Genomic DNA, 23189 nt, shown 5'->3' with positions numbered 1-23189 from the left:
GGTCTGGCAGCATCTGTGGAGAGAGAAACAGAGTTAATGTTTCGCGTCCAATGTAACTCTGCTTCAGAACTAAAGAGAGGGAGAAATGTGATGGGTTTGATGCTGGTGAGAGAGGGTGGGGGGGAGGTTCAGGTAGAACAGAAGGGAAAGTCAGGGATTGGTTAGAGAGCAGTGAGATTAAATGTTAAAAATGTCCTGGGACAAAAGGCAAAGGGAGAGGTAATGGTTGTAGTAAAGAAACAAAGCATTGGTCCAGTGTAAGTGTTAATGGCTGAATAAAGGACAGCTCTGACTGGAAGCAAAAAAACATGAAAACAAGATGGAGACTGGCACTCGGCAAAAAAAACAAATCAAAATGGAGGAGAGAGTTCAGGGTGTGAAGTTGTTGAACTCAGTGTTGAGTCCAGAAGGCTGTAAAGTGCCTCATCGAAAGATCAGGGGCTGTTTGTCCAGCTTGTGTTAGGCTTCTCCGGAACATTCCAGCAGGCCGAGGACAGAAATGTGAGCATGAGAGCAAGGTGATGAATTCTAATGGCAAGTAAACGGAAGGTCAGGGTCGTGCTTGTGGACTGAGTGGAGGTGTTCCACAACTCTATCGTGACTGGGGTTTTATTTCAAAATGGACACTGTATTCACATAAATGCTTGTGGAATCTGTGTGGCTGGCAGGAATTGTTTCAACTGAGAATTTCTTCTTTCGTTTTGATCAGCTCGAGGACATTATATTCTGTCAAGTCGGGCTCAAGAATAAGGCTGATTATTAGAGTCATAGAGGTTTACAGCATGGAAACAGGCCCTTCGGCCCAACTTGTCCATGCTGCCCTTTTCTTAACCACTAAGCTAATCCCAATTGCCCGTGTTTGGCCCATATCCCTCTATACCCATGTAACTATTTAAATGCATTTTAAAAGACTAAATTGCACCTGCCTCTACTACTACCTCTGGCAGCTTGTTCCAGACACTCACCACCCTCCGTGTGAAAGAATTGCTCCTCTGGACCTTTTTGTATCTCTCCCCTCTCACCTTAAACCTATGCCCTCCTAGCTTTGGGAAAAGATGTTGACTATCTAGCTGATCTATGCCCCTCATGCGTGCAAGGCTAAAGGATTGCTGTCTTCCCACCCTGTTTTACTGGTGTGAATGGCTTTGCACCCAGTAAGAGAATGAAGGCTATTTGCATAGATTTGTCTACGTTACAGGGTGATTGGCGGGTTTGGTACGGCTGCTCTCCCCCTCACCGGTAAGACTTAACACCGGCGAGACTCACGACTGGTTTTCATCAGCGGGGACCAGATGCTAGGGCCACAATGTGTGGGGGGAAATCGGAGGCCATTGAAGTCCCCAGGTGGTTGGGGGCATGTCTGGGCAGTGCCCATTGGGCAGTGACACTTGCAGCGCCAAGGGAGTGAGTCGTGGGTTGGGTCTGATGGGGGTATTTACAATGATGGGGGGTTTATGCAAGAAGGGTGATTGGCATGGGGGGAGTTCTGCAAGGGGGAGGGGCTCGTGCAGGGGAGGCGTTCAAGGGTTGGTTGCGAAGGGGAGCATCATGGGGTGGGGTGGCATGTTGGTGATCTGACAGAGGATGCATTGGGAGGGTCCTGATGCCCCAGTGGTGACCCCTGTTGGTGTGGGGGATAGCAATGCCGCTGATGATGGAGGGGGTTGGGAGGAGGTCTCCTGGTTCACCGGCAGATTGGGGCACCCTGCGCAATGGCGATCACACATTCTGAAGCCGGCTTCACCGGCGTACTTAAGCTCACCCCCCACCCACCACTGGCACACATCTCCCCGCTGTCAAAACGTTGTCGGAGTGCCGGAAGATTGCGATGCCAAACTAGCCCAAAAATCTGGTGAGGAGCACTCCCGTTTTCAGACTTTTATAACTTTGAATTTGTTTAGAAAAATTCCGCTCATTGCCTTCGACAAAGTGTCTTTTTAAACCAGTGAATCTTGTATCAGCCAATGTCGGAATTAAAGAATCTTCTGTTAATTCACTGCCAGTCAGTAATGGGATTGAATAAGTAGTGAGCCTTAATTGAGTTACAATTAATGAATCAATAATAAATCAGTAGTTATAGTAAAAGACTGAGTTTTATTTACTGTAAAAATGTAAAAGCTTAATTGCTGTGTATAAAGAATGTGCAATGAAAATAAATGTACTGGCAAGAGAGACCTTCAAGTTCTGATTAGCCTCAACATTTGAAACTGAATAAGGGATTGTATAGAATCAGATAAAGGGATTGTATGAAATCGTTCCATTGTATTCCTGCTTAAGATAATGAGAGAAGATGGTGTAAGTAATTGGGGATCCAATTAAATTAATCTAGTGACCAAACTGACCAATTGTCATGTTACAACAGGCCCAACTCTGACGTGAGGTAATGATCACTTTGGGGATTAAAGTCGAGGTTCCGAAGGTCTTCCTTGCTAACCGAGTACTGAAGACTCCCGAGGCTGAGTTCCAAGGGAATTACTGTCAAAGAAAGAGCCAGACTCCCGAGACTGAATTCCACAAGAATTCTTGTCAAAGAAGGAGCCAGAGAGGGTTACGCTTCTACAGACTGATCACCCACATGAAGTGTAAAAGTCAAGACAAAAAAGTCTTAAGGTTGTTCAGTAAAACTTTTTCATTGAATAAATTTCCTTTCAAATTTACCATCCAGAGAATTCTGCCTTTACCACAAAGAGGGCAGGGAATAGGCTACAGATGAATTAAAGAGAAACCATTTGTGTCCAGAACATTGTGAACATCCTTTTACTCTGATCGTCAAGTCATTTTCTGTTTGTTTTTAACCAAGTTCTGTTTCATTAATAAACTTCTTTCAGTAAAAATATTTGATTGTTCTGGGCTTTTCCTGATGGGATTGATGCACTTTAGGGAAAGTGGGTGAGGGGGGTTGGCAGGCTCTTTAACAGAAAGTGAGTCCCTCTAAGGTCATTGGCAAAGGAGCCAGAGGGGGAGATGAGATTTTTTTTTTTACACAGCGAGTTGTTCTGATTTGCCTGAAAGCAGATTCAATAGAATCTTTCCAAAGGGTAAAGACTTGAAAGGGAAGAATTTGCAGGGCTGTGGGGAAAGAGTAAAGCAGTTGAATGAATCAGAGTCCTTTCAAAGAGATAGCAGTGGCACAATGGGCTGAATGGACTCCTCCTGCAACCTGTCAATCTCAGCCTCTTGCTTTTGTGCAGGTTAAAAGGGACAGATTTCATTGCAGCCTCTTCCCTGTATATGTATTTAAAGAGACAGGTTTCTCTTTAGCTCTGAGTGACTGATATAACAATTATTTGGAGGCCCATTTCCTTCTGCCTTGAAATGTCGATACTCAATTCTCCAACCAGTCCAAAGTGATTCTTCACTCCCCGAGGGTTTATTGTTTTCCTTTTCTAGTCTGGCAACCTTTAATCCCAGAACTGTCTTTCACCGTGATGGCTCCCCTGGACATCTTCCCTCCACTTCCAAGTAAGACAAATCTTCCAGCCTTGTTTCACAATTCTCAGGAATTTGAGGCCAACATTTGACATAGGAGCAGAAGTAGGCCATTCGGCCCCTTGAGTCTTCTCCAGCATTTATTTAGAACATGGCTGATCTGTTTGTGTTGATTTCCACATTCTCATTCTACATCCAATACTTTTGACTCCCTTACCCAGCAAGAATTGGGATGAAGGCAAAATTCTGCAGATGCACCCAGTAAGAGAACTATATATAAATATATAAAAAGGAATAGAGTGGCTAGAGTGAATGTTGGACCCTTGGAGGACGAGAGGGGAGAGTTAATAGTGGGAAATGAGGATATGGCTGAGTCTTTAAATAAGTTTTTTGTGTCGGTCTTCACGGTGGAGGACACAAATAGTTTGCCAAATATTAACGATAGAGGGTTGGCAGCAGGAGAAATACTTAATACAATTAATGTTACCAGAGAGGCAGTGCTGGGTAGACTAATGGGACTGAAGGTGGACAAGTCCCCGGGTCCGGATGGAATGCATCCCAGGGTATTGAAAGAAATGTCAGAGGTAATAGTGGATGCGTTAGTGATTATTTATCAAAACTCGTTGCATTCTGGGGTAGTGCCGGTTGATTGGAAAACGGCTAATGTTACGCCGCTGTTTAAAAAAGGAAGGAGACAAAAGGCGGGTAACTATAGGCCGGTCAGCTTAACGTCTGTAGTAGGGAAAATGCTGGAATCCATTATTAAAGAGGAGATAGCAGGGCATCTGGATAGAAATGGTTCGATCAATCAGACGCAGCATGGATTCATGAGGGGAAAGTCGTGCTTGACGAACATGTTGGATTTTTATGAAGATGTGACTAGGGCGGTTGATGGAGGAGAACCGGTGGATGCGGTGTTTTTGGATTTCCAAAAGGCGTTTGATAAGGTGCCCCATAAAAGGCTGCTGAAGAAGATTAGGGCACACGGAGTTGGGGGTAGTGTGTTAAAGTGGATTGGGGACTGGCTATCCGACAGGAAGCAAAGAGTCGGAATAAATGGGTGTTTTTCCGGTTGGAGGAAGGTAACTAGTGGCGTGCCGCAGGGATCGGTACTCGGGCCGCAACTGTTTACCATTTATATAGATGATCTGGAGGAGGGGACGGAGTGTAGGGTAACGAAGTTTGCAGACGACACAAAGATAAGTGGAAAAGTGAATCGTGTGGAGGACGGAGAAGATCTGCAGAGAGATTTGGACAGGCTGAGTGAGTGGGCGAGGATATGGCAAATGGAGTATAACGTTGAGAAATGCGAGGTTATACACTTTGGAGGAAATAATAACAAATGGGATTACTATCTCAATGGAAACAAATTAAAACATGCTACCGTGCAAAGGGACCTGGGGGTCCTTGTGCATGAGACGCAAAAGCCCAGTCTGCAGGTACAACAGGTGATCAAGAAGGCAAATGGGATGTTGGCTTATATTGCGAGGGGGATAGAATCTAAAAGCAGGGATGTCTTGATGCACCTGTACAGGGCATTGGTGAGGCCGCAGCTGGAATACTGTGTGCAGTATTGGTCCCCTTATATGAGGAAGGATATATTGGCATTGGAGGGAGTGCAGAGAAGGTTCACCAGGTTGATACCGGAGATGAGGGGTTTGGATTATGAGGAGAGGCTGAGGAGATTGGGTTTGTACTCGGAGTTTAGAAGGATGAGGGGGGATCTTATGGAGACTTATAAGATAATGCGGGGGCTGGATAGGGTGGAGGCGGAGAGATTCTTTCCACTTAGTAAGGAAGTTAAAACAAGAGGACACAGCCTCAAAATAAAGGGGGGTCGGTTTAAGACAGAGTTGAGGAGGAACTTCTTCTCCCAGAGGGTGGTGAATCTCTGGAATTCTCTGCCCACTGAGGTGGTGGAGGCTACCTCGCTGAATATGTTTAAAGCGCGGATGGATGGATTCCTGATCGGTAAGGGAATTAAGGGTTATGGGGATCAGGCGGGTAAGTGGTACTGATCCACGTCAGATCAGCCATGATCTTATTGAATGGCGGGGCAGGCTCGAGGGGCTAGATGGCCTACTCCTGCTCCTATTTCTTATGTTCTTATGCTGGAATCTGGAACAACAATAGAAAATGCTGGACAATCTCAGCAAGTCTGACAGCATCTGTAGAGAGAGAATAGAGACAATATTTTGAGTCAGGATGACCCTTTGTCAGAGTTGAAGACAAGGAAAATTGGACAAAATTTACACTGTGCGGGTCAAGAATTGGGGAGCAATCTATTAAACGTCCACTTTCAGTGCATTTGTATCATTTCTGAAATAGAAGACAAAGCTGCACCCAGTATTCAAGATGCAGCCTCAGCAACGCCCATTTTATCACAAAAGTAAAATACTGCGGATGCTGGAATCTGAAACAAAAACAGAAAATGCTGGAAAATCTCAGCAGGTCTGACAGCATCTGTAGAGAGAGAATAGAGCCAACATTTTGAGTTTTATGAAGTGTCATCCAGACTTGAAATTTTGGCTCTATTCTCTTATCATTTTATCGATAAGTTTTTGTTCTCAGTTTCCAATTGGCAGGTAAGAGACCTGTTTGGTCCCCACTTGAGCTCTGATTTTTCACTGGCCATGCTTGGGTAGGATTATAACCATTAGAATCTACTCTCAGAGGTCCGCTTTTCAGTCCAGTGCTACTTGGAGTATACTTCACTTCACCGACTATTGGGTCACAAGTCCCTCACAGTTCTTGTCACAAATTTATGATAAAATAATTTAAACAATTCTTGAGAACGCTTCTTAACTTCTTAACCAACTACCTACCACCGTTTGTTGATTGGTCAGACCCCCTTTTTACAGATTCGGGTATCTCAGCCACTGAACACCAGCTGATCCTGGAATAAGTTTAATTCTAACTCATTCTGAGTAAATATTCTCACCAGGTCCTCTGTCGGGGCCCTGCTGAGCAGCTTTAATGGTCCGTGATTGCAGAAACTGAGCAGTCACAGGAATGTGGTCAAGATAGCCCAGTCCCATAATGCCTCACATTCAATCTGCAGTCCTTCAATTACAACAGAATAGGTGGCTGTGTGTAGCTGCCTCGGCCATGGTCAACCCCAACACTGCCTTCTTGAACTGCTACAATGCCTGAGGTGTAAGTACACCCACAGTGCTGTTAGGGAGGGATTTCCAGCGACACATTCCAAACTTTCACTAGACTGAAGATGGATACCAGATTGATATATTCCATTCAACCACACCCAAGGTGAGTTATTCCAATTCCTTTATTGTCCAGGACAATATATTCACAATATCTTTAAAACAGAAATTCATAGAATCATAGAATCTACAGTGCAGAAGGAGGCCCTTTGGCCCATTGTGCTTGCACCAACAACAATCTCACTCAGGGCCTATCCCCGTAACCCCACACATTTACCCTCCTAATCCCCCTGACATTATGGGGCAATTTATCATGGCCAATCAACCTAACCTACACATTTTTGGATTGTGGCAAGAAACCAGAGGAAACCCGTGCAGACATAGGAAGAATGTGCAAACTCTACACATGGGGCCAGAATTGAACCCAGGTCCCTTGCACTGAGAGGCAGCAGTGCTAACCACATTCCCGTTTGATTTCAGGTACTAACATAATTTTAGTTTGTTCTTTATTGTCGATGTCAGGCTGGGGTTGTTTCCTTTGGAGCAAAGGAGGTTGAGGGGAGATTCGATAGAGGTGGACATGATTCTGACAGGTTTAGATAAGGTGGACAAAGAACAGCTTTTCCCATTAGCTGATGGGACAAGGATGAGGAGGACACAGATTTGAGGTTTTGGGTCAAAGATGCAGGGGGGGATCTGAGGAAAAATATTTTGATGCAGTGAATGGTAATGACCTGGAACTCGCTGCCTACGAGGGTGGAGGAAGTGGAGACAATAAACAATTACAAAGGAAATTGGATGGGCATTTGGGGGGTTTCAAACAGAAATGCTGACTAAATATCTCTGAACTTCCTACACCCTGTCACTCTGTGATCCTTGTGAAATTTGAAAACAGATATTCATAACAAGACTCAAAGAGCATCAGCCCATTGGAGGCAAAGTTGTGAGATTGGCCAGCCCAGCAGAAAGAAACCCTCCGACCCTCCCCATTGACCAACTGTGAGAATGAACAAAATGCAGTTCTGGGTGTAACTGAGAGCAGAAACAATAACAGCAGAATCCAACCCCTGGAATCACTCGTGAATTTGTTGGTGTCTCAGCAGACTGGATGAAGCTCTCAATCTCTTCCTACACTGACAGCAGATGAATGGTCTCTCCCCGTTGTGAACTCTCTCGTGCTTCTGCAGGGCGGATGACTGAGTGAATCCCTTCCCACACTGAAAGCAGGTGAATGGTTTCTCCCCAGTGTGAACTCGCTGCTGTGTGTCCGCACATTGGATATGTCAGTGAATCCCTTCTCACACACAGGGCAGGTGAATGGCCTGTCCCCAGTGTGAACTTGTTGGTGTGTCTGCAGGTGGGATGACTGAGTGAATCCCTTCTCACAATGAGAGCAGGTGAACGGCTTATCCCCAGTGTGAACTCGCCGCTGCCTCCACAGGCTGGATAACTGAGTGAATCCCTTCTCTCACTGAGAGCAGGTGAGTCATTTCTTTCCAGTGTGAACTCGCCAGTGTCTCCGCAGGCTGGATGACTGAGTGAATCCCTCCCCACACTGACAGCAGGTGAATGGTCGCTCCCCAGTGTGACTGCGTCGATGAGTTTCCAGTACAGATGGGGTTTTCAATACCTTCCCACAATGTTCATGTTTCCACGGTTTCTCCATGGTGCGGGTGTCCTTGTGACTCTCCAGGTTAAACAATCAGTTAAATCTCACACAGAACACGGGTACAGTCTCTCCCCGCTGTAAATGCTGCGATGTATTTTCAGGCTGTGGAACTGGTTAAAGCTCTTTCCACACTCAGTGCACTGGAACACTCTCACTCGGGTGTGTGTGTTTCCGCACAAAGCCCGCACTCTGATTGGCTGGAGGAACAGAATCCTTCCGGTCCTCCAACTTGTCCCATTGGTCAACACCTCAGCATAAGGTCAGGGAGGGGCTCTCCCCCGCACATGTGCAGCTTACACTCTCTCTTGGACATGCGCAATCCCGGGCCGAGGGGGAGAGGGAGATCACTGAGCGGCTTCTCGCTCTGGCCAGAACCGTCAGCCGGTTGCCTGGAAACCTTGGCTCGAGGCGATGTCGAGGGCGAGGGGGAGGGGAGGAAGGAGCAATGGGTGTGGGGTGTGGGGTGTGGGGGGGGGGGGGGGGGGTGCGGGGGGCTCCCGTGCCCGTGCGGCACCCGTGCCCGTGCGGCAGAGTTCTGACCGCCTGACCTTTATGATGAAGTCTTGACCAATGGGAAGAGTTGGAGGACCGGAAGGACTCTGGTCCTCCAGCCAGTCAGAGCGCGGGCTTTGTGTGAATGAGGATTGAGCTTCAGACGCACTGAAACTTCCTCCTGTCGCTGACATCGAAACCAAGTGTTGGGAAGGTCGGTTTAACACAAGGTATTCGCACTTGTCTGAGGTGTAAATGCTTACCCCGACCCCCCATTAAATTGTCTCTTTCCGGCCACTGGTCACAACCTGCACTGCAGTGACTTTGTTGTAACTTTAAGACAACCCCCGACATCTGGGAGTTATCCGCGCCTTGCGGTGAGCTTTTGGAAATGTGGCCGCTGGGAGGAGCGCCTTGGTCGGCGTGAAGTTTCTGTTTCAAGTGCTTGGGTTCGTGACTTGTGTAAGAACTTTTTGTCTCGGCTGGGGCTTGTTGAATGCTGCTCTCGCTGGGATTCCTGTGCCTTGAAAGGTGTGGCCCAGGTAGATGCAATCTCGGAAGACCCAAGCCAGGGAGGAGCCATTTGGGAACTATGGTTTCGGAAGGTTCAGCCGCGGGAGGTGTGACCCCAGACGGTGGAGCCCCAGTGGGTGTGATTTTGGAAGATCTGGCCCGGAGTGATGGACTTTGGAGGACTGTATTTGAGCTTTGTCGACTTTGGACGGTGTAATGTTGATGGGCGAAGCTCTGGAAGGCGATGCCTCCGAAATGTTTCACAATTGTATGGTTGTGAATGGATTGTTTGTTATTGTAATATGTGGTTTTCCTGTTATGATAGTTGGGGCTTTGTTTCCCCCGCCCCTGTCTATTTTCTTGCGTTATTTGTGGCCTGGGGGGCATCCCACCCTGGATAGAGTCACCCCCGGGGGGTGTGACATCCAGTTGGAGAAAGTTCTGGGTGGTGAAGCCCCGGACACAGTAACAGCGGAGGGATTTAATTCTCTGGGAGAAAAATTGGCAAGGCAGGGTGAATCGAGTACCCCGGAGAGCCTTTCCCACCGCGCCGGCTGAAAATTCGGAAGGCAGTCCGGATTGAGTAGGTTCGGGGTGGTTTCCCTTTCCCCTCCCTCCGGCCGAACATCCGTCAGGTGGAACCCCCGGACCTGAGTACCTCTGGAGGGTTGCATCCCCCGGCAGGGGAAAAACCCGGGAGGCGGTGCCCTGGAGGGCGGCGGATTTGCTGCAATGTTTATTCTTGTTGTGTTGTACTAATGTTTGTCACTTTGTAGGTTATGATTTGTAAATGGAGGTGTATTTAGAGGGCAATGCCCTGGAAAACTATGACCGTTAGTGAACCCTTCCTAAATAGAAGGCAGTAACTGATAAATGGATGGCGTTAGCCATTGGTAATGTATTTTGTTCTTTGTGTATTTGTAATTGTTTTGTGTTCACGTATTTGTGATAAACGAAAAGAAACCAACATCTGTGAGTATTCACTGTTGCAGAGCTTGCTCACTGGAGACACCCGTTTTTGCAGAGAGCCATTGCTGTTTCTGCCGAATTGCTCGAGTTCCAACCAGAAGGAAGGAAGGAAGGAGGAGGAGGAGCCGCCATCGCCTGCCTGCTGTCCGGCCTGCATGCCTGCCTGCCTGCCGGCCTGCCTGCGTGCCGTCCGGCCTGCCTGCCTGCCTGCTGTCCGGCCTGCGTGCCTGCCTGCGTGCCTGCGTGCCGTCAGGCTACTGGAGGGTGCTCTCTCCCTGGAGGGAGCGAGGGAGAGAAGACACACAGAGAGTTTCTCTTTGTTGTTTTTTCCCTCTACAGGAGGGTGGACAGCGCGACTTAAACATTTCAACATCAAGGGACTGAGTGGTTGGGCTGCTGCCCTCATCATCAGAAGGTCGGTGCCTGAAAGGGAGAAGCATGGAAGAATATGAGAGTCCCCCTACCCACTGCTGCTGCCCCCAATACCGGCACCCCGCCCTCCTTCCTCCTGACTGGGGCACCGGCCCTCCTCAGTGCCCTGTCCCTCGTTCTCCTTCCTGCTCCTCCAACCTCCTCTCTCCCTCTCTAACTCCGGGGCGAGAGCACCTGAACCCCCACCCACCTACCCCACCCTCCTTTATTTCCCTCTCTGGCCCCGCCTTGCCACCTGGGCAGAGAGGTCTATTATCTATCCCTCCCTACAACCCGCCCCCTCTATCCCTCCCGACAACCCGACCCCTCTATCCCTCCCCACAGACACACATATACGCCCTGCCGTGCATCTGGGCAGTCTCGGGGTGGGCGGAGCATTCGCCGAGCAACCATGGCGGCCTTGCCAGCGTCGCCGGTGGCAGGGCCTTCTCGGCCCACCTATGTGGGTGTGGTGGCAGCCAGAGCCCCCGCCGCTCCCAAGGCCCTGCCGCCATTCTCCTTGGTTACCAGACAGCTCGGGGTTCAATGCTACACCCACCCCGACATGTCCATCGAGGCCTGCGTGAGGGCAATGGCTGAGGTTGTCGGCCCCTCAGCCATTGTCGCGGCCTCCAAGATGTACGGCTGGGCCGTATTCTTTTTGAAGGCCGAGCGGGTGGTCCACCTCGCCCTGGAGAGGGGGCTCACGGTGCGCGGGACGTTCCTGGCGGTGGACCCTCTGGAGGCCGCCGCCCATAAGATCGAGATCTCGAACGTCCCGCACTTCCTACCGAGTGAGCTCCTCCTCCCCCACCTCCATCTACTGGGGGAGGTCAGGTCCGGGGTGGTGCCGAACCCGCTCGGCCTTCGGGACCCCTCCCTCCGCCATGTCTACTCCTTCCGGCGGCAGGTATTTGTCCGCCTGGCCCAGGAGGAGGTGCTTGAGGGGGGTTTTAGTTTCCCCTTTCAGGGGGTCTCCTACCGGGTCTTCTGGTCCGTGGACGGTGTGCGGTGCCATGCCTGTAAGGAGGCGGGGCACATTAAAAAGGACTGCCCTGTCTCCAAGGCCGCCGACCACCAATCCAAGGCGGCCGCAGCTGGCACCGCAACCCCCTCTCCCCCTAACCGAGTACCACCTGGCCCCCCGCAAGGGGAGGCCAAGCCGGCAGCAACTGCCACCTCAGCTGCCGGCGGGGGGGGGGAGCGGAGCCTCCGTGTGGCCAGAAGACCCCGGGTAAAAAAGGGATGAGAGAAAAGGGGGGGTACCGGAACCCCAGCCCCCACTACCCCAGTCACTCCAGCAGCCGGCTCGGGGGTTATTTCCACCTCCGCGACCCCTCCACCACCATCTGCCGGGCCCGTGGGCTCTCCGGGGCCTAGTGCTGGGCCCGGCGTCGCGGCTGCGCAGGCTCCTGGATCCGGGCATGGGGGGGTAGGCGACCCCGAGCCGGAACAACCGACATCTCCCGGGGACGGGATGGGAGGGCAAAAGGGGCGGGGCCGGAAGGGGAGGGGAGGGGCAGTTGGGGCGTAGACAGTGGGCTGCCCCTCAAAAAGAGGCGCGGCACCTCGTGGGAGATGGAAGTTGAGATCTGTGGGGCTCCCCGCACCCCACTCCCCTGGCTTAGAGGTGGAAGCGCCAACGCCCCTCTCCCCATTCACACCATCTCCTGCCACGCCCCCAGTCATCTTTACACCTTGCCCCCGGAGTGGGGGCAAGAAAAAGAGAACACGCGTGTTGCCGCAGTCCTCCAGGCGGGACTCCCTGGGGCCGGGTGGGAGCGGGGCCCCTGTGGCTTCGTTCCACCCGGCAGATTTCACCCCGGAGGAGTTCTTCTTCAGCCTGCTGGGGGACTGCGGCAGCACCCCGATGTTTGGGTCCCCGGGCGATGGTGGCGAGGAAGTGGTCTCTTCCTCTCTGTCCCGGCCTTTGATGCTGGGCACCCCCGACTTGGATCCGGAGGATTCTCTGGACTTGGGGGGTGTCCAGGTGTCTGTGGCAGAGTGGGGGACTGAGCCGCCGTTGCCCCCGGACCCGCAAACCAGGGAAGAGGAGCCCGGGGGGAACCCCCCCTCCGCCGATCCTGGGGGTGGGGTCGGGGGGGGAGTTGGGGCTAGTTGGCGGCTCCGTGCCGCCCGCCGTACGTCCTGCGGCGGGGGACTCGGAGTCGGAGGGTGACTGCAGGAAACCCACACCGTTCCGGGAGACGAAGCCCAATGGCTCCTGGAGTGGCGAGGGGGGGTCTACATGAGCCACCTCACGCTCACCTCTAGCGGGGTGGCTATCTTGTTGGCCCCGCATTAACAGCCGGAGATCTTGGGGGGTCAAGGAGCCGGTGCCAGGCCGGTTGCTGCACTTGACGGTCCGTGTGGGGGGCGTGGTCATTCACTTGCTGAACGTCTACGCCCCGGGCGGCGGACCGCAGCAAACGACTTTCTACGAGAAAGTGTCCGCTCATCTCGACACCATCGCGGGAGGCGAATGCATTATCCTCGGGGGGGGGATTTCAACTGCACCCTCGAGGCACGAGACCGCACCGGCCTCTGGCTGCGCACCCCGGCGATGGTGAAGTTGCGGGACCTGCTCGGGACCCACAACTTGGTGGACGTCTGGAGACATCTCCATCCTGGCTCCAGAGCTTTCACTTACGTGAGGCCTGGAACCGGAGAGTCCAGACTCGACCATCTTTACATTTCGAGGGCGAACCTGTCCAGCGCGTCTTCGGCCTCCGTGCAGCAGGTACCGTGCATGGACCACAGCCTGGGGTGGGCGGACTTTGCACCATCTCGCGTCCGGCGGGGGTCCGCGTACTGGCACTTTAACAACACGCTGCTGGAGGACGAGCGCTTCCTGGACTCGTTCCGTCGATTCTGGGCCGGCTGGAGAAGGAAGCGGGGAGGCTTCCCCTCCTTGAGGCTCTGGTGGGATGTGGGCAAGACTCACGTCCGTACCTTCTGTCAGGAGTACGCGAGGGGGTCGACAAAGAGGTGGAAATCCAGGCTCGAGGAGTTGGAGAAGGAGGTGCTCGACCTGGAGCCACGTCTCAGTCAGCCCGACGCAGACCCGGCCCTGGGGCTGGAGTACAGGGAGAAAAAGGGCGCGCTGCGGGACCTGCAGCTTGTCAGGGCTCGTGGTGCGTACGTGAGGGCGCGGCTCCAGTTCCAGGTGGACCTGGACCGCGGCTCCCCCTTCTACTCGCTGGAAAGAGGGCGGGCTAACCGTCAGCAGCTCCTTACGCTGCTGGCCGACGACGGTTCTCCCGTCTTGGATCCGGAGGGCATCCGTGCCATTGCCCGGGATTTCTATTCCGACCTCTTCTCTCCGATCCGTCCAGCGAGGATGCCCGCAGAGGTCTGTGGGAGGACATGCCGCAGGTCAGCCCGGAGGGCGTCGGCCAGCTGGAGGCCAATATCAGCCTGGCTGAGCTGACCGGCCCCCTCAACGGCCTCAGTCGGGGCAAAGCCCTGGGGCTGGACGGGCTGACAGTAGAGTCCTTCAGGGCGTTCTGGGACGTCCTGGGGAATGACTACGTGGGGGTCCTGGGGGAGAGCATTGCTACCGGGGAGATGCCCCTTTCGTGGTGCAGGGCCATCATTGCCCTGCTGCCCAAGAAGTGGGATCTCCACCTGCTAAACAACTGGCGCCCGGTCTCCCTCCTCAGCACGGATTATAAAATCTTTGCCAAGGCTATGGCTTCGTGCCTTGGATCCGTGCTGGACCACATGATCCACCCTGACCAGTCCTACACGGTCCCGGGCCGTTGTATACATGATAACCTCCACCTGGTCCGGGACCTCATCCATCATTCCCAAAGGGCTGGTCTGTCGGGCGCCTTCTTGTCATTAGATCAGGAGAAGGCGTTCGACAGGGTGGAGCACGAGTATTTACTCGGGACTCTGCGGGCATTCGGGTCCGGGACGCATTTTGTCGCCCGGATCCGATTACTGTACTCTGCCGCAGAGTGTCTAATTAAGGTTAACGGGTCCCTGACGGTGCCCCTTCGCTTTGGGAGAGGAGTACGGCAGGGCTGCCCCTTGTCCGGCCAACTGTATTCTATATGCGTGGAGTCATTCCTGCGCCTCTTGCGGAGGAGGTTTTCGGGTTTGGCTCCGCGCGGACCGGACATAGGAGTTGTCCTGTCAGCTTACGCTGATGACGTGCTCCTCATGTTCACGGACCCGGCTGACCTGCGGAGGATGCGAGAATGCCAGGCGGTGTACTCCGCCGCGTCCTCCGCCAGGATCAACTGGGCCAAGTCCTCTGGACTCCTTGTCGGTCCTTGGGAGACAGACCCCCTTCCGGAGGAGCTCAGGCATTTTACCTGGAGCAGGACCAACCTCCTGTACTTGGGGGCCCATCTCTGCCCAGCCGAGGAATCCTGGCCGGCGAACTGGCGGGAGCTGGAGGCCAAAGTCTCCGCCCGCCTGAGTCGCTGGACAGGACTGCCCCGAGTGCTGTCCTACAGGGCGCGAGTTCGCGTCATGAACCAGCTGGTCGCCTCCATGCTGTGGTACCGGCTGGACCCTTTGACCCCTCCCCCTGGCTTTGTCGCCAATATCCAGAGAACCCTCGTGCGGTTCTTCTGGGACAATCGACTGCCCTGGGTCCCTGCCGCGGTTCTGCATCTCCCGCTTGAGGAGGGCACTCAGATAGCGACCTTCCACCTCCAAACTCTGCAGAGATACCCCCTCCACGATGGTGTGCCATGGCGACGTATTACTTCCGCCAGTGGCACGGCCTCAATTATGACGTGCAGCTCCTGCATATCGATCTGGGGCGTGTTTCGACCTCCCTGCAGGAGTAACCCGTCTTTTACTAGGACCTCCTCACTGTCTGGAACACGGTCGCCTCGCGACGCAGCTCCCCGCCGTCAGGAGTAGCAGCTCTCGTGCGAGAGCCGCTGCTCAGGAATCCGCTCCTCCAGCTGTATGATTCAGGTGGCTGGCGGAGAGGGGGGGGCTGTGGACGCCGGGGTGACCAGAATCGGGGACATGCTGGATGGCGGAGGGGCGGGCTGGCTGAGCGCCCACGTGCTGGCTGAGCGCGCGGGGGTGTCCGTCCGGCGCGCGGCCAAAGCCATCCAAGACCTTAGGACGGTCGTGCTCGGCCCCGAAAGTACACGCAAACTCGAGGCGGTGCAGGCGTGCGGTGGGATCCCACCCGAGCGTTCCCCTGCTCGGACAGAATTCCACATTGGCCCAAAGCCTCAACCCCCCTCCTCAGGTCAGGTGCCCCACAGCCTGAGCCGCCTCGCGGAAATGTCCTCCGTGCCTTTTTCTACCGCGCGGAGGCATTTCCTGTACGGGCTGCTGCTGCACACTTTCCACTACCGCCTCCTCGCCTGTCGCCCGGATACACCTTGGCGGGCCTTGTTGCTGCCCGGCGGCGGACGTCCCAAGTGGAGGTCCCTCTACGGAGGGATCTCCCCCAATTACATCGAGGACCTGGGGTGGAGGGTGATGCATGCAGCAGTTCCACACAACCGTAGGATTCACTGGTTCACGGGCTCCGAAGGCTGCCCCTTCTGTGGCCTTGTGGAGTCCGTGGACCATGTCTATGTTTTGTGTCTTAGGCTGCACTCCCTTTTTGTTTTCCTAAAGAACCTTTTATTGATGTTTTGTTTGCACTTCAGTCCCACGCTCCTGATCTATGGACACCCGGTGCGGAGAGGGGAGGGTCGGGATGGCGACCTCCTCGTGAACCTGCTCCTGGGCCTGGCGAAACGCGCCATTTACAGGTCCAGGCAGCGGGCGATCGAGGGGGCCGTCCAGCCTGACTGTCTGCCCCTCTACCGTGGCTACGTTCGCGGCCAGGTGTCCCTGGAGAGGGAGCATGCGGTGTCCACGGGCGCAGTTGATGCCTTCCGTGCCCGTTGGGCACCACAGGGGTTGGGGTGCATTATTGATCCTGGTAATCACATTATAATTTGATGTTTTTAAGTTTCCTTTGTCCTTTGATTTTTGTTCGGGCTGTTCCCCCTCCTTTTGGGGAGCTGCCCCTTTCACCTTGTTCTGATTTAACTTGAGTTGTTTTATTTGCTTTGACCTTAAAAGAGGCCAACATCTGTGAGTAAAACACTTTCTTTTCTCCCCCTTTCCATTTCTTTTCTCATTCTGGGGGAAATTGGGGACTTGCAACAACTGAAGGGAAAGGAAGTGAATCCAGGGAGGGTGCCGACTCTGGAAAGGTTGGCCCAGGTCTCTCTCTCTCTTAAAGACATTGACATCTTTTGCTCCCTCAGCTTGACACATTTATTTGTCTCACTAAAAGGATGGTCTCTTTCCTAATGTTCACAATTAAAGGGCTGGTTTCTCCAGGAGGTATCTGACATTTAAGGGGACAGTAAATTAATGTAGGACAGAGATATGTCTCATGTTGTTTAATGTACAGATTAGATATATTATTAATGGTTCTGTAATGAAATACTTTTATTAGTACTACTAGTAGTATAATATAGTAATGTAGCTATGTTATATTTATCCAGTCATACAGTCATTATGACACAGAATGAGTACATTGGATAACTTGAGTTGCTGCTGAATCTCTGTCAAGCAATTCTGTCAGTCTCGAGTGGGTCCCATTCTGTAACCCTGCAACACCCGTTCGATTTCATTTAGAAATTGTTGATTATCTCTGCTTGATTACCCTCAGGTAACAAGTTTAATATCATGATCAATCACAACTCCCTGTATCTTAACCAACTGGAGCCAAGCTATCCATTAAACACATCTTTAATCCTGTCATATCGACATATATCTGTCTGGCAGCCTGCATGGAGATTTTCAGCTCTCTGTGTCCAGGACAGGATGCACTGAGCATGGATCTGTCAATCAGCCTCAATCAGCACCTTCAGGAGAATTGGGAGGGTGAGTATTAGATACAGCAGAGTGAGAATGGAGGGAGAGTGTGTGGGATGGAGATTTACAGCTTTTGGGGAATGAGAGGGGAAAGAATGTTCCATAGAAACTAGAATTGTCTGTTCTGAATTTCTATCCTGCACTGACTATGATGGCATTGTAAATTCCTTTTACAGGATATCAGAAAGTGAGGATTTACAGACAGAAATCTCAAACAAAACGTCACATTAAGATCTGGCAGCATCACTTAATTAATCGGGACCTGAAAATGATTGGCCTTTGAACCCAGAAGGAGTAATGTTTCTCTGTTCCGTATATTTCTGAAGACTTTAAACGTAAGTGTGACTGGAAAAGCACCGGGAGAGTGTGTGAGATGGAGATTTACAGCTTTTGGGGAATGAGAGAGAAAAGAATGTTCCATAGAAACTAGAATCGTCTGTTCTGAACTTCTATTAGTGATGACTTGTATAAACTCCTTTATTTTCATCACAAAAATAATCCCAGAACCGTAATCACTTGTGAACTCGCTGGTGTCTCATCAATTTTGCTGACTGAGTGAATCTCTTTCCAAACTCAGAGCAGGTGACGGTCTCTCCTGGTATGAACTCGTCGGTGTTCCTGCAGCCTGGATGACTGAGCAGATGTATGGTCTCTTCCTGCTGTGAACTCCCTGGTGAGTCTGCAGACTGGATGACATTCTAAATCTTTCTGTGCAGTGAGAGCAGCTGAACGGTCTCTCCTCAGTGTGACTGTGTTGGTAGATCACAGGTTCTCCAGCATGTTTGAAGCCAGTCCCACAGACAGAGTATTTAAAGTGTCCGTGTGCGAGAGATTATGTTCAGCAGGTGGGATAACTGAGTGAATCCCTTCCCACACACAGAGCAGGTGAACAGCCTCTTCTCAGTGTGTCGATGAATTTCCAGCTGAGATGGGGATATGATTTCCTTCCCACAGTCCCCACATTACAATGGTTTCTCCATAGTGTCGCTGTCCTTGTGACTCTCCAGGTTGGATGATCAGTTGAAGCCTCGTCCACACACAGAATACGGGTACAGTCTCTGCCCGCTGTGAATGGTGCAATGTTTTTTTCAGGCTGTGCAACTGGTAGAAACTCTTTCCACACTCGATGCACTGGAACACTCTCACTCAGGTGTGTGTGTGTGTGTGTGTGTGTGTCTTGGTGCTTTTCCAGTCACACTGATGTTTAAAGTCTTCAGAAGCAGACAAACATTTCTCCTTGTAGATTAAAAAGGCCGATGATATTCAGGTGCTGATGAATTGAGTAACTCTGTCAGATGTTGATGTCATGTTTGGTTTGAAATTTTTGTCTGTAAATCCTCACCCTTGATAGCCTGTAAAAGGAGTTAAGAAAAGTCATAATTGTTGGTATTGGATAGAAATTCAGAACAGACAATTCTAGTTTCTATGGAACATGCTTGCCTCCCTCATTCCACAAAAGCTGTAAATCTCCATCCCATACCCTCTCCCTCCATTCTCACTCTGCTGTGACTAATATTCACCCTCCCAATTCTCCTGTCTAAAGATTCTATACCCTGGAATATCGAGGGTATGGCCAGTCCTCCTCCTCTCTCAACCGTGTTGCTTTGGTAGCAATAATATATTCTCATGCATTATTCAAAACCCTGGGATGTTGTGCCCCCATCCTATCCTCCTAATGCTGCACATTGACCGCACTCATCCACCTAACCTACACATCTTTGGACCCTTCGGGGCATTTTAGTGTGGCCAACCAATCTCACCTTGATGTCTTTTGGACTGTGGGAGGAAACTGGAGCATCCGGAGGAAACCCACACAGACATGGGGAGGATGCGCAGACTCCACACATACAGTGACCCAAAGGTGGAATTGAACCTGGGTCCTTGGCCCTATGAGGCAGCAGTGCTAGCCACTGTGCTGCACCAATGTCAATGTCCTGAAGACTCACCTGATGAAGGAGCAGCGCTCCGAAAGCTCGTGATTCTAAATAAACATATTGGACTTTAACCTGGTGTTGTGAAGAGAGAGAGAGAGAGACCTGGGCCAACCTTTCCAGAGTCTGCACCCTCCCTGGATTCACTTCCTTTCCCTTCAGTTGCTGCAAGTCCCCAATTTCCCCCAGAATGAGAAAAGAAATGGAAAAGGAGAGAAAAGAAAGTGTTTTACTCACAGATGTTGGCGACAGGAGGAAGTTTTTAGTTTGTCTGAAGGTCAATCTTCATTCACATGAACCCCATGCTCTGATTGGATAGAGGACCATAGTCCTTCCGGTCCTCCAGCTCTTTCCATTGGTCAACAGCTGAGCATGCAGGTCAAGGGAGAAAATGCTGGAAAATCTCAGCAGATCTGGCAGCATCTGTAAGGAGAGAAAAGAGCTCACGTTTTGAGTCCAGATTACCCTTTGTCAACTTTGACTGTCCATCCGGTGTCGCTGCTCCCTCACCTCTCAGGCTGACTCCTGACTCTATTGACCAGGCAAAGGGCCAGAAAAATCTCAATCTGTCTTGACATTTTTTAATATTGATACAGATCAATTATGTTCTTGTTGGAGACTCAGAGGAGATTTGATAGAAATGTTCAAAATCATGAGGGGGATGGACAGAGTAGCTAGGGAGAAACTGTTCCCCCTCATAAAGAATGAGAGGGAAACAGATTGAAAATGATTCCCAAAGGAAGCAAATGTGATTTGAGAAATAACTTTCATACAGCGAGTGGTTCAGGTCTGGAACACACAGCCTGGAAGTGTGGTGGAGGCAAGTTCAATTGAGGCATTCAAGAGGACATTAGATTATTACTTGAATGTGGAGGAGTATGGGGAAAAGGAAGGGAAATGGCACAAATTCATGATGCTGGTTTGGAGAGCTGATGCAGACATGATGGGTCAAATGACCTCGCTCTGAATCATAACAATGCTGTGTTTTTTAAAATTCATTCATGGGACATGGGCGTTGCTGGCTGGCCAGCATTTACTGCCCATCCCTAGTTACCCTTGTAGGGCAGTTGAGAGTCAACCACATTGCTGTGGCTCTGGAGTCACATGTAGGCCAGACCAGGTAAAGATGGCAGATACCCTTCCCTAAAGGGCATTAGTGAACCAGATAGGTTTTTTCCAAGAATCAACAATGGTTTCATGGTCAACAGTAGATTCATAATTCCAGATTTTACATTGAATTCAAATTTCACCATCTGCCATGGTGGGATTTGAGCCTGGGTCTCCAGGCATTGGCTGAGTTTCTGGATTAATAGTCTAGCGATAATACACTAGGCCACTGCCTCCCCTTACTGTGACTTGGTCAGCACTGCTGCCTCACAATGCCAGGGACCCGGGTTCGATCACAGCCTTGGATGACTGTCCATGTGGAGTATCCCGACGAACTCCATGGAGATACAGAGAAAATGTGCAAACTCCACACTGTCACCCAAGGCCAGAATTGAACTAGGGTCCTGGGGCTGTGAGGCTCAGGTGCTCAGAAAAACCATTGCTGTTCAAGCAGATTCTGGAACAGGATATTGATTTACAGTCAGAAAATAACAGACCAAGTGAAGAGTTTGAAGATGCCGTGTGGACTTTGAGGAAATTAATTCAGTCACAAATTGATGCTTCCCCTGGAACAGACCATTCCCGTGTTTAGCTAAAATCAAACAACCTGAGACACAAACCAGTCACCAGCGAGCAGATGTAGTTGTTTCTCCAAAACAAGTACCAGTACCTTCCCCCTCTCCTCCGGTGTAATAAGGGAATGCCAAAGTGATAGAATACGGATGTTTGGAGGTTAAAATACTGGTTTGCTGCTGTAAGCACTGTTTGTGGCAATGGAGATCACTCAGCTACTGTGCTCGAATGTATAGGATACCTCCAGGAGAATGAATGGAGACTTGTCCAAACTCAAACAGAAAGATCCTGAATGTCCCATTGTTCTGCTCCATGGAACAATTTCAATCAATGATTACATCCAATAAAATTAACCCAGTAACAGCAATGATCAATTGTCTGATTGCAACAGATCTGATTCGAGATGAGGTAATGTTGATTCAAGGGTTAAAAGTGGGATTTGTGAGTAATCTGGGGCTTTGCAAGTTGGACTCTAGTCGTGGAGGTACTGAGTGCCCCTGGGGCAGGATTTTTGGAAATTGCTGTTGGTTCAGGAACCTGAGGAAGATTCACATTTCTACCTTGGGTGGTGACCCAATTGAGGTGGTGAAAGTCGCTCATGTGTTTCATCAGTTTTCCTTTGCGTTTAAATAAACATTGAGATTAATTGGTATTTCAGAGTCCTGTCTTACCTGAGGTTAAATATCTTTTGAATTAAAGTCCCATCAAGAGTCAATTTGGAACTGAGTATCTGGGCACCTGCAACCAAATTAAACTCAGTCTAAATGTTAATTATATACCCTTTTCATACCAACAGAGGACCTCAAGAAAGTTCAAGAAAGATTCACAAGGATGGATACTGTTGAGGGGAATGACCTCTCGGGGGCAATCAGCAGCAGCAGCCAAACTCATTGCACCACAGTTGGTTCTGCTGCAGAAGGGAGGAGTAAAATGTGTGCCAGTGCAATAGTTATAGGGGACTCAATTGTAAGGGGAATAGACAGGTGTGTCTGCTTCCTCAAACAATTCTCCAGGGTGGTATGTTGCCTCCCTGGTGCTACAGTCAAGGATGTCTTGGAGCGGGTACAGGACATTCTGGAGGGGGAGAATGAACAACTAGTGGTCGTGGTACACATCAGTACAAACAACATAGGTTAAAAAAAAAAGGATGACTCCGAAAAGCAGAATACAGGGAGCTCGTAAGAAAGTTAAGAAATTGGACCTCAAAGGTAGTGATCTCAGGATTACTACTGGTGCCACATGCTCATCAAAGTAGAAATGACAGGATATATTGGATGAATACATGGCTGAAGAGATGGTGTCAGGGGGAGGGTTTCAGATTCCTGGGGCACTGGGACTGGTTCTGGGGGAAGGTAAGACCTATACAAATTGGACGAGTTACGCCTGGGCGGGACTGGGACTGAAGCCTTAGGAGGATTGTTTGCTAGAGCGGTCGGGGAGGGTTTAAACTAATATGCCAGGGGGATGGGAATCTCTGTAAGGAGTCAGAGAAGGAGGGAGCAAGGACAAAAATGAAAGGTAGAAAAGGGAATAAGAAAAGTGACAGGCAGAGAAACCAAGGACAAAATTCAAACAGGGCTATAGAGAAAAATATTGGGCGTGAGACAATGTTAAAAAGACAAGCTTAAAGGTTCTGTGCCTTAATGCACGGAGCGTTTGCAATAAAGTGGATGAACTAATCGCACAGACAGACGTAAATGGATATGATATAATTGGGATTATGGAGACATAGTTGCAGGGTGACCAGGGGGTGGGAACTGAATGTCCCCAGGGTATTCAGTATTTAGGACAGGCGGGCATAAAGATGATGGAGTGGCACTGCTGGTTAAAGAGGAGATTAACACAATAGTAAGAAAGGATATTAGCTCTGACAATGTGGAGTCGGTATGGCGAGAGTTGAGAAATACCAAGGGGCAAAAAACATTAGTGAGTGTCATTAGTGAGACCCCCAAACTGCAGTGGTGATATTGGGAATGGCATTAAACATGAAATTAGAGATGCATGTGATATGGGAATATTGGTGATCATGGGTGATTTTAATCTGTACATAGATTGGGCAAATCAAATAAGCCACAA

At 50.6% G+C, this 23189-nt stretch overlaps 1 protein-coding gene across 1 annotated transcript in view; it reads left to right on the top strand.

The window, feature by feature from the left end:
* The window catches only part of LOC144510907 (uncharacterized), a 347486-nt gene that overhangs the window by 6000 nt on the left and 318297 nt on the right, over positions 1-23189 (top strand). The window lies entirely within an intron of this gene.

This window comes from Mustelus asterias, chromosome 23 (genome assembly GCF_964213995.1).
Source record: "Mustelus asterias chromosome 23, sMusAst1.hap1.1, whole genome shotgun sequence".
Taxonomy (NCBI): Eukaryota; Metazoa; Chordata; class Chondrichthyes; order Carcharhiniformes; family Triakidae; genus Mustelus; species Mustelus asterias.
The sequence above is the reverse complement of the archived record's forward strand: the minus strand, read 5'-3'. Positions and strand labels throughout refer to the sequence as shown.